An 11,510-nucleotide genomic window follows, 5' to 3' on the forward strand; every position below is an offset into this window, starting at 1 on the left:
CATTGTCGGCCGGTATTCCGGGCCTAACACCCTGGGCAAATATATCTTTAAGCACGGGACTTTGAGGGGTCAATATTTGCGACCCCCTAGGGGACAAATCAGAAATCACCGGCGGTACGGCCACTCCCGCTGCACATTCGGGTACCGAATCTTTTCTAGCGCTCGATCTCAGCACTCTTGGAATTAATGCTGAGGTCGAGGGCTGTGCCGAGGGAGGCTGCTGCTGAGAGCCCGTTGCAGGTAGTTGGGGTCCGTCTACATGCTGCCCACCAATAGCAGTTTTTTTGCGCCTAGGAGACTCATTTAACACCGTAAGGCTATTAGATTGGGTGTCCAGCGCCAAGAACATATCAAGAGTTTTACGAAAACTCGTTAAAATTCCCTTAAAACCGCTTTTGGTTTGCCGCATGAAAGTCATCATCTCCCTTTGTACATCGCGACAGGCCTCACAACAGTAACGCAGGCCGATGTTTTTTTTTACATCGTCCACCGTCCGAGCTGGAACTCCAATACACTTGGCGTGCATGACGTTGTCGCACAGCCAGCAGCCGATTGTAAGGTCACCTGCAGCAATTGCCTTTTTGCAGGTTTTGACGAAACAGACAATATTTACGGACATTATAAGGACTTACCACTGTACTTGTACTTGAAAAAAAAACAACAGAGCTATGAAGAAAGAAGTGAAAAGTCACAGCGAGAGCGAGAGAGCGGGAGAGCGTATGGGATTAGATAAGATAAGAAGTGCAGCGGCACAGCTAAAGCGAGAAAGTGGGAGAGCGTGGGAGATAAGTAGATACGTCGGACTAGTCCGATATTTAATTGTGCGGACTGCGGGCATTGGGTCGAACCCATCCCTGGGCCTCATGAGCTAGCCCGGCGTGGCCCAAAAAAAAGGCAGCAACAATATGGCGCCCACACAAAAACAAATTAAAGAAAAGCAGAATGATGATGTCGCGTAGGGTCGCATCCCGGGGCCGGATAGCCCCCGCAATCGGTGGCTTGCATGGCCTATATTGATGTCCTGCAATTGGACCGAGGACCGGGGACTGGCGGCCCAGGCGTAAGTGTTGCTTATATGTTGTTTATTTAATTAACGTAAAGATGTTTGTTTTCCATGTAATGTAATTTGTGCAGATCCTTGAGTTTTCCTAGTGGATGGGGCTTTCTGGTATCATCCTGTTGGTGAAGTCGTGACCCGACTGCGCGCTGCACGACCACCGCAATCAGAGCCTTGGAGTCCCAGCTATCAAGGAAAATCCTACGGGATACTGCTGATGGCCCATGTCCTTAACTAGCGACTTTCAACCCAGCTGAAATTTAGTCCAGTTGACGAATGCCCGGATTAGGGACGACACGGGACAATTGCAGACGCAAGTATCTGGCGCGGAGTCCACCGGCGGTTGATCGGCCATCTCTCCTAAATTACAAAAAAAATAATAATAATAACTAATTATTGATATTGCAGAAATGATTCATTTTCTTACCTACTTGTTATTTATTGTTATTATTTATTTATTTATTTAATTGGCTACTTAATTTTTTATTTGTTGCATGTTGATTTATTTACTTGGCATAGAGATATTTATTTAGTAAGAATAAAGCCGTTAGCTGTTAGGAATTCAGGAAATTGGATTATGGCAGGGGACAAGGGAAATAATTACCAGCTCAGGTCGAAGGGTCCTTCAGCCCAGGAAGAGGAGTTGTGGTCCATGGATGCGGCGGGTGCTGTCGGTTTCGCACCGCCGCGGGCCTCAATGGGATTGCAGAGTACACCCCCATCTCGGCGACAAGACCCGCCACCGGAGGAGCACATCCATCCAAAGTTTCTGAACTTCAATGCGATCGGGGCAGCAGCTGGCCACCTGGTAGAGATGGATCCCGCTTAGCGTTCAGTACATTTCCAGGAGCCGTCCGTGGATTCCACAGCTAAGTCGGCGGTGAACCTTGCCCTGACTCAGGCGGCGGAAACGTGCCGCAAGTCCCAAGAAGCTGGGATCAGCCGGAGCTTGCGGGACGAGATGCGGGCCGGATTTCTGGAAATTATGAAATTAATGAAGGAGGTGCTGAGACCCTCCACAAAACCGCAACACGTTCCAGGAGGGAGCGCGGAGCAGCAGCCGATGGCAGCAGGACCACAACAACACCAACAGCAGCAACCACCGCCATTTGGACGATCGAGGGAAGCTGTATACGATGCACGCGGAGCTATACCCAGGCAGGGGCAGACGGATGCCGGGCAAGCGAAGCGGCCAACTCCACGAGTCCGAGAGCTTCTCCAACAGCCCCAACAGCTCCACCGAGGCTGAAGAGACGCCGAGCTGGCGATTTCCGTGAAGAACAATTGTACGTCAACTGGGACTCGGGAGACAGTTCCTATGACACTAGGGTGGGTAGGTGGAACATCTCGTTCAGCGGTGAGGACGAGCGGAACCACATCGAAGGCTTCCTGTTCTGCTTGGAGTACCTCCAGAGACAATCCTGTTGCTCGTGGGTCGAAGTGATGCGTAACTTCCACACGTTGCTGACGGGTAGGGCGTTGGAGTGGTTTTAGTTCCACGTGCAGCAGCACCGACTGGACAGTTGGCATCAGCTGCGCCGAGCGCTGATAGACAGGTTCCAGAGCCATGAGTCGGAGCATCAACGGATGCATCAGCTTTTGCAGCGTGAGCAGCAGTCAGGGGAGACCGACGGTGATTACCTGCACGCGATGCAAACCTTTGCTTCCCGCCTGAGGAAGCCAATGCCGGAGCGCCACCTGGTAAAAGTTTTGAAAAAGGCTTTAAGAGAGGGTATTTCTCGCTTCGTGTATGCGATGGAGCTACTCACCGTCGATGAGCTTCGGCAAGAGAACTTTAAGGTGGAGCGTAGCTTCAGACGCAGGGCCCGGACCAAATTCCTGCAAGGTTAAGATATTCACCCCATGAAGAGCGCATCCGACGGTATTTAGGAGTAAGAAACCGGATTTTCGACAACAACAGCTCAGTGGCATGCGCAAGGTATCCAGAACAGTCATCAAGGTCCTATATCGGTTTAAGAAACGCCAAGAGAAGCGGAGAGAAGTCGTTGCGGCCGTCAAGTGGGGTGACACCCACGATCCCAGACCCTTTGCCCAAATAACGGTCTTAGGCCAGTAGCTGACTGGGCTGTTGGACATCGGAGCGAGTGTCAGTCTGCTCGGGAAAGGCAGTACCGATGGGATCCTGTCCAGAATCGATTAAACGCACTTCATCTCCAGTGTGGATTTGTAATTCGCGTTCTGGCAGATCAACTGGACGAGAAAAGCAAGGAGTTGACGGCGTTTACGGTTCCTGGTCGGCCCGTCTACCAATTTAGGGTGATGCCGTTCGGTCGCTGTAATGCGGCACAGAGGTTAGTGAGACTCATGGACAGAGTAATCCCAGCCGAAATCCGATCCAATGTGTTCGTGTACACACTTCCGGTACCTACGACAAGTTGCTGAATACCTAAAGAAAGCAGGATTAATCATCGGTCTGAGCAAATCAAGGTTCTGCTTCAAGTCTTTGACTTACTTAGGTTTTGTCGTAGGTGGTGGTGGTCTGAGCATGGATCCCGGTCGAGTGGCAGCAATCAGGAGGATGCCGGAGCCGAGGTCGATGAAGGAGGTGCGTAAGTTCGTCAGAAACTTCGCGACGCTGGCAACGCCGCTAACCAAGTCCCTCAAGAAGACTGGGAACAAGTTCTCTTTGAGTCCGGCAACGCAGCGGGCTGTCGAAGCGTTGAAGGTGGCGCTAACCACGGCACCAGTCCTGGTGCACGCGGATTTCTAGCGGCACTTCAACATCCAGTGTGACGCATCGCACGTTGGAGTTGGTGCCGTTATTTTCCAAAAGAACGAGAACAACCAAGAGCTGCCGATAGCCTTCTTTTCAGCAAAGATAAACAGGCACCAGGTGAATTACACCGTCACCGAGAAGGAGTGTCTTGCAGCTCTCCCGGCGATCCGGAAGTTCCGAGCATATGAAGAAGGCATGCCGTTTACCTGCATCACCGATCACGGCAGCCTAAAATGGTTGATGTCCATGAAGGATCTTTCGGGGCGCCTGGCCATGTGGTCTCTGCAGCTCCAAGGAGACAACTTCACCATCGAACACCGGAAAGGCAGCGAGAACGTGGTGGCGGACACGCTTTCGCGATGCGTAGAGGAGATCGCAGTGGACCCTTCCAAGTTGATGGGTTTTGAAACCACCGAGTTTGCTGGAGAAGAGTATCAGGAGTTAGTCCGAGATATTCTAGAAAACAAGGATAACTTATTGGATCTTAGGATTGAGGACGGACTCATCTTCAAGCGAACCTGCCCAACAACTGTGGACGACGAGCTGGACGGATCGGCGTGGAAGCTCTGGATTCCGCAGAGTCTGTTTGAGCGAGCCCATTCAGATCCAAAGGCAGCTCACGGTGGAATGGGAATGACACTGGAGATCCTTCGGCGGCACTGCAGGTGCGGCTATTTGTCCGAAGATGCCAGATCTGCAAGGAATCGAAGGCACCGAATCACCGGATGATGGTCGGAATCGGCGAGCGAGTGCAGACAGAGCGGCCATTCTAGAAGCTGTACATCGATTTCCTTGGCAAGTAACCAAGGTCGAAGAAAGGACATGCCTGGAATTTTATCGTGGTGGACCACTTTTCTAAGTAGACGTTCCTAAAAGCCATAAGAGAAGCGACAGCCTCGAACGTTGTGGATTTCCTTATCAACGAGGTCTTCAACAAGTTCGGGGTGCCAGAAATCGTACACTCGGACAATGGACGACAGTTTGCGTTGAGGATTTTCGTGGAGGTCATAGAGAGCTTTGGGATCCGACACGTAAAGACACCGATATACTCTCCACAGAGCAACGCAGCGGAACGGGTGAACCGGAGCGTACTGGCGGCTATCCGAGGGTTCCTGGAGAACAACCATCGGGAATGGGATGCCTACCTTCCCGAAATCGAGGTGGCCATCCGGAATGCAGTCCACTTGCCTACGGGCGAAGCGCCGTTTTTCAGAAGTTTGGGCGTGTACCACGCCAAGGATATCCGCGTATAACCTGCAAGAGGGAACACAAAGTACATATGGACTAGACCAAATGAGGCGATGTACTTCCAGCGTTGGTCACCGTTCGGAACTGCGCTGGAGATACCCATCCAAATGCTCCCAATGATCTTGTCGAATCGCCGGATTCTAGTAGCATTTCTCCAAATCCTTGGGTGGTTTTGCATTTTGAGTTAGGATGGGCTAGAGGACTATCGATGTAACGATAGGGAGAGGTAGGATAGGAAGGCTTAGGGGGGGATGAGGCAAGTGAGCGTATCGGGATATTCGGATGCTGTTTAAGAGAAAGGGTTTTTACCAGAGCTCGCAAATAACTGTCGACCGATTTTTTTCTTGCGCTCTCGTTGCGAGCACAACCGAAAAAGTTCATACTCTCTCGCTCTCACTCTGAGCAAGAGACTCTTGCTGTATTCTTTTATGTTTTCTGTTGAACGTTTTTCGTTGAGCTCTTTGTGTGTCGCTCTTTCAATGAGCATTGCCTAAAGAGCGAAACGAGAAACGCTCGCACAATGAGAGTCAGCAAAAGACCGATTGACCGAAAAACTCAACGCAAACGGTCTTTGCATTTACTCACACACACTCAATTCACGATCGCAATACAGACGCTTAACGACTTGCTTGCCTATGCGTGTGAGTGTATACCAATACATATGCAAAAGACTTTTTGCTTCACTGAACACGACAAAACGGTCTTGGAACAACCAGAACAAAACAGAATTAAAAAAACGGTTTCGCTCTGAGCGCGAGCGAGCTCATTTAAGCACCCTTATTTCGGTTGCTCTCTGAGTTTTTTCGTAAAGTGTCAGGAAAAGACACTTATTTGCAGACAACGAGAAACGGTCGACAGTTATTTGCGAGCTCTGGTTTTTACCCTTTCTCTCGCCCGAGGCTATGAAGAAGATAAAGTAACGGGCTGGAGGTACGGAACTGAGGGAACGAACCGAGGCCATAAAGGGAGGTGCTGGAAGGAAAAAACGTGAGTTCCAAAGCTTGAGGTAAGACTTGAGCGGCGAGAACATTTCAAATACGGAATTGTGGACGTGACCGCGGATAAGTTTTGTGGATGACGTTTCTCGATAGCCGCCTTACCGTCGCTTTGCCGCCGCCTTACCGTCGCATTGCCGCCTTCAGAGCCGCCTAACCGTAGCTCAGAGCCTCAGCGCCGCCAGAGCCACCAGAACCGTCGCCAGAGCCGCCGTAGCGCCGCCAAAATCACCGCGCAAAACCGCCGCAGAAGCCCAGAGCGCCGCCAACTCCGACGCCCGAAGCCGCCAGTGGCCACATCCGGTGAGTCCGTTTCTACTAAAGTGCGAACACAAGGGCGTTGGCCATATTTTTGACTCGGCAATACGCACCCGCTTTCCGGGCTGCCTACCCCCTGAGATTTGTTTTTGTTTTTCGAACACGACACCAGGAATCGGACAGGAAAGGAATTTTGGTACTGAAGGCTAACGCCTACGGTATGAATATTCCTGGATGGCTTGTATGAAAATTCCCTAATGATTCAGGATGGAGGCCTCTCCAATCCAACCTGATTCACACCTGAATCCTAAAGGAATGCTACTGAAGGAAACCTGAATTCGGAATACCCGAGGAATTATCCGGGAATCATTAAGAAATCCTGCTAGGAATTTGTCTTGAATTTCGACACGAATTTCCCCGTCAATCAGAAGGGAATTTCAAACCGTTTTCTGAACGGAATCAGCCAGAAAATTAGAGACGGAAACAGGCAGTAATCGTAAGGGAATGAAGAGTAGAATCAGATAGGACTCTCAAAGGACTCTCAATACCAGGTGGAATCACCAAGGCACCGTAGGGCAATTTAGATTAGAATCAGATAGGAATCCCAGAGGAAAACGTGTAGAAGATCCCCGAAACCCCCCGCCACATAGTAAATATCTGACGCAATTTATAATTAATTTTTTTATTTATTTATTCATTTAAAAAACTTTATAATTTGTTCAATGATTATTTTCATAGCACAACTTCTTGCATTTCTCCTTTTAACAATATTTAATAAATTACAATGCAAAACACTTGTGAATACTTCAGCTGTTATTAGAGCTGCAAAAAAATCGATTTCAATAACGAGACTATCGATTGTTTTTTTTTTTCGGTGCATAATAATTTTCATCATCTTACTTTAATTTCTGAACCGCTGCCCCGAATCGCTTCGAAAACAACAATTGTTGCGTCCGAACGCAGATATAATTTTCATTGCCTACTTTGTTTCGGAGTTCTCTTTCCGAAACCCATGAGATTTGTTGTTGTTTTTTGAACATTTTCGAACATTAAAACAACAACAGAGAAGTAGCTGTAAGTGGCAATATATCCAGTTCTCAAATACGTCATAGAAATCCGCTTCCTGCCCGTCGCAATCACTGAGTTAAATTATTTTTCACTTCATTTTATATGACTTTTATTCATATTTCCACAAGTAAACAAAAGTTTTGGATTTTAATTAAAAATTAATAAATTATTTAAAATTTTATTTACTCACCTAGGGAATCTGCTCCACAGATACACATTTTCTAATAACAGCAGAGCGTTACCCTCCCCCCCAAGAGGGAACTTCTGCTCCTTTTAACCACGATCAGCCTTCCACATCACATGCATGCCAAGTCATTGGACAGGGTGATTTTGGCTACGTCAAGTGTAAGCGTGCGCACAAAAAGCGGTGAATACGTTTTAGCCTGAGCACTCTTGGGCTCTGGGTCTCGAACGAATATTATAACCGACGAACTGGCGAACCGCTTACAGATTCATAGAGAGGATTCGTGTATAACTTCCTTGGTATTGCGGAGTCCAATTCTCAAGTCAAGAAAAAGATACACACCGTGTTGAAGTCACGAATAATTGGTAGTGGGTGAATAGTTTCAGTGTACCGTAAGTGTCGATCGAAACTACGTTACAAAAATTATTATTCACTGGAGGAAATGCCAACTCCAAAGAAAGTTCTGTCGCCTGAGCACAGGTTGCTTGAAAATTATTATAGGAAGACTTATCAGGTATTTGCCATCAGGTCGGCTTAAACCATGGCTGCCGTTCAAGTCTGATCCTAATGGGCTAGCCAACTCCTTCGAAGTTGCGAAACGGCGGTTTTTGTCGCTTGAGAGAAGGTTATCTCGAGATCCAGACATGAAGACTATTTACTTGGAATTCACGAAAGAATACCTCGCCTTAGGTCACTCCATATTATATCATCAATGTGTATTGAGGCCCCAGAGTACATCAAAAAAGCTGCGCATCGCTTTCGACGCATCGTGCAAAGCATCGTCTCAGGTGGCCTTAAATGACATCTTGATGGTGGGACCGACAATTCAAGAAGAGAGAAGAGTTGTAGTCCAGCCTACTCCGCTTCCGGCTGCACAGGTACGCCCTGACTGCCGATGTTAAAAAGATGTATCGCCAAGTGATGATTAACCCATGAGATTAAGCAGCCATTTTTCTAGCTATTCGGTGTTTAAAAAGGTTGAGTGAGTCTGTGAGTTTCATGCCTTTGCCTTGTGTCTACATTCGTAGCAAATCTGCTGAAGGTTATAACTTATCGTTGTTGACTTCAAATTCAAAAGTAGCGCCGCTCAAGACCAGAACGCTCCCAGGGCTTGAGCTATGTGCCGCTCACCTTCTCGCAGATCTATGCCAGAGAATCAACCCCTTAATAAAAGTCCCTATCAAATGAATAATGAATGAATAATGAATAACTGGCCCAAAAATACCCATTTCAAGCTGGATGAGGGAGTCTTGCGTCCCGAGGCAAAGAAGACTGCGGCTGGACTGACCGCCGCGGTGCAAACTTCTGATTTGCTGGACGACATGGAGAAATTCTCATCACACCTTAAACTGCTTAGAGTGTTCGCTTATATGTTCCGCTTTATAAGAAAATGCAGACAAGAGTATAGTATTCACCGACTGAATATAATGATGAGTTCAATAAGATTGTCGAAATAATTCATAAGCTCGAGCATCACATAGAAATTGAAAAAATTCAAAACGGCTCCAAGGTCAGCCCAAGTCATTAGCGATTGAACCCATTTATCCATGAAGACACAGGCACTTGGTGGAATTTTTCGTTTTAACCAGTTGGTGGGCGACTAGCAAACGTTTTTATATCATGCGAGGACAAGTTTCCCATGTTAATGACGAAACGCTCCCAATATGTGCAGAGCTACGTCCGGCATCTGCAACATACAAATTTTCCTGTCGGTCCTCGGGCACTTGTGAGCATCCTACGACAGCGTATTTGGACCCTAAACGCCCAGGAACTCTGCAGTCAAACAATTAGGTCGTGTGTGCGCTGCTTTAAATGCAAGCCCCCATTGATGACTCAAATTATGCAATATGTGGCGTTGATTTTTATGGCCCTGTTTATACGACATTGAAAATTCGAGGAAGGCGATAAGTCCTACGTTGCCTTATTTGTTTGTTTTGTGTCCAAGGCGATTCACTTAGAAATTGTTTCAGATCTAAGCGCTGACTCCTTTTAATTAGCTTTCAAAGGCTTATTGGTCGCGAGGATGTCCCCAAAAAGTTTATTGCAACAACACGACGAACTTCGTGGGAGCGAGTCGTCACTTCCAAGCTCTTCGCGAAAGACTCAAAATGTTTGCATTCGGGCCCCTTGGACTTCGCAAATGCGCGTACTATGGGAGGCAGGTGTGAAAACTGCCAAGTGCCTACTCCTACGAGCGGAAGGCGGCGCGCTCCTCAATGCCGAAGAGCTGGGGACAGTCCTCAGTAGAGGCAGTAATGAACTCGTGAACCTTTGGAGCTCTCAGCCAAGACACAAGCGACGGCGAGGCGCTCACTTCCGGACACCTGCTGACAGGCGGGCCCCTTGTCGCAGCACCAGCACTCCGGACCCTGGACCAGGCGGGTCTCTGCTGCTCGTGGCGATAGCGGCTTGTCTCGTCATCAGGCAATCGTTTTGACGGCGATGGTCCCGGGAGTATATGCTGAGCCTCTAGATCCGAGGAAAGTGGCACCACAAGCAGGACAAAGTAGAGGAGGACTGCATGATCAGGGCCGTCGACCTTAGACGGTGCGACGGAGCGGTCTTCCGAAGGGCGATCCACAAGCTGGCTCCGCTTTCAGTATAGTCGTCGTTAAGCTAGGCTAAGCAAGAACACGTAATAAATAGAGATGATTCGACCATTATTTTATATTATTATACGAAATATTGCATATTATTGAGCAAAATATATGCAAGTTATTTATTTGGAGCAATGAGCAGGCGCCGATCACTGCCTCCCCTATATAGGTTTTTTGCACCGCAGTTTACCAAACACTCATTTATCGTATGGGTTGAGTGGTATATATAGAGAAAAACTCAATATATCATAATAAAACACGCAAACATATTGAAATGTTTGCCTTTTTCTTATTATACCACCATTTTTTTATATTATTATTCGAAATATTGCATATTATTGAGCAAAATATAGGTCAAGCCAATATTTTGAACAATTAGCGGTCGCCGACCACTGCCTTTCCCATATTTATCATTTCATTAATTAATAAATAGAGATGATTCGCAGTTCTGAGATTGAAACCCGATCACGTATTTTTCGGCAATCTTAAAATGAGGGTTTCACACAGCTAAATTCAAGATCTGGGACATCGTCAGTACCAACCAGTTTTTATTCTGAAGGTCTGCGGTGTCAAGGATTGAGATTTAACGGAAATTACTCGCAGAGCTTTTGTCATATCTACCCCGGTACATTCAGTTACCCAATCTTTTACGCAAATGCACACGCCAACGAAAGACATCATTACTACGGAGCGAATTCAGTGGGCAATAGATTCTTTTGATAGATACAAAAGCCCGGGCCCAGACGGCATAATACCGGCAATGCTAAAATCGGCCAAGACTGACGCACATCCACTCTTATGGAGGGAAGCAAAAGTCATATTTATACCGAAACCTGATAGAAGGGAGCACGTATTGAAAGAGGCATCAGAGAATGAATCGGGGCTTTGCTAAAGAGCAGGACGATCACATCCGAACTGAGTGGCACTCACCTCACGCGGACTGTGAAGAGAGACACATCTCAGGGCGGGGTTCTATCGCCCCTACTCTGGCTCATAAATATGAATGCCATATTGACAGATCTCAGTACGTAGCGACGTAGCTCTACTAGTATCAGGACCATACTCTGACGTTATTAGCGAAATAATGACAGGTGGCAAATACCTGTGGACTAGGTGTCAATCCCACTAAGACAGAACTGATGCTCTTCACAAGAAGAACCAAGATACCAGCCTTCAACATGCCCAGGGACTGCACCCAAAGATAATTTTATGACTCTACACAGCAGTGGTATGGCCAATACTAACATACATAGCCGTAGTAAGGTGGCCTGCACTAGGGCATACAATATACAATGCTATCTTGAATATAATGCCGATAGAACTGTTCGTGAAGGATATTGCAGCACAGAGCGCAGTGAGACTGAAA

The 11,510-nt window shown here is 47.5% G+C and overlaps 1 long non-coding RNA gene and 1 pseudogene across 1 annotated transcript; both read right to left on the reverse strand.

The window, feature by feature from the left end:
• Positions 1-1,086: 1,086 nt before the first annotated feature.
• On the reverse strand, positions 1,087-1,813 carry LOC147644872 (uncharacterized). Its single transcript, XR_015273131.1, has 2 exons — positions 1,662-1,813; positions 1,087-1,417 (listed from the first exon to the last, which is right to left on the reverse strand). It is a non-coding gene; the product is annotated as an uncharacterized LOC147644872 (long non-coding RNA).
• A 141-nt stretch (positions 1,814-1,954) lies between these two features.
• Positions 1,955-3,154, reverse strand: LOC147644873 (uncharacterized; annotated as a pseudogene).
• Between the last annotated feature and the right edge of the window lie 8,356 nt (positions 3,155-11,510).

The sequence above is a fragment of the Drosophila serrata genome, unplaced genomic scaffold, assembly GCF_035046125.1.
Source record: "Drosophila serrata isolate PLE 108 unplaced genomic scaffold, ASM3504612v1 contig_74, whole genome shotgun sequence".
NCBI lineage: Eukaryota > Metazoa > Arthropoda > Insecta > Diptera > Drosophilidae > Drosophila > Drosophila serrata.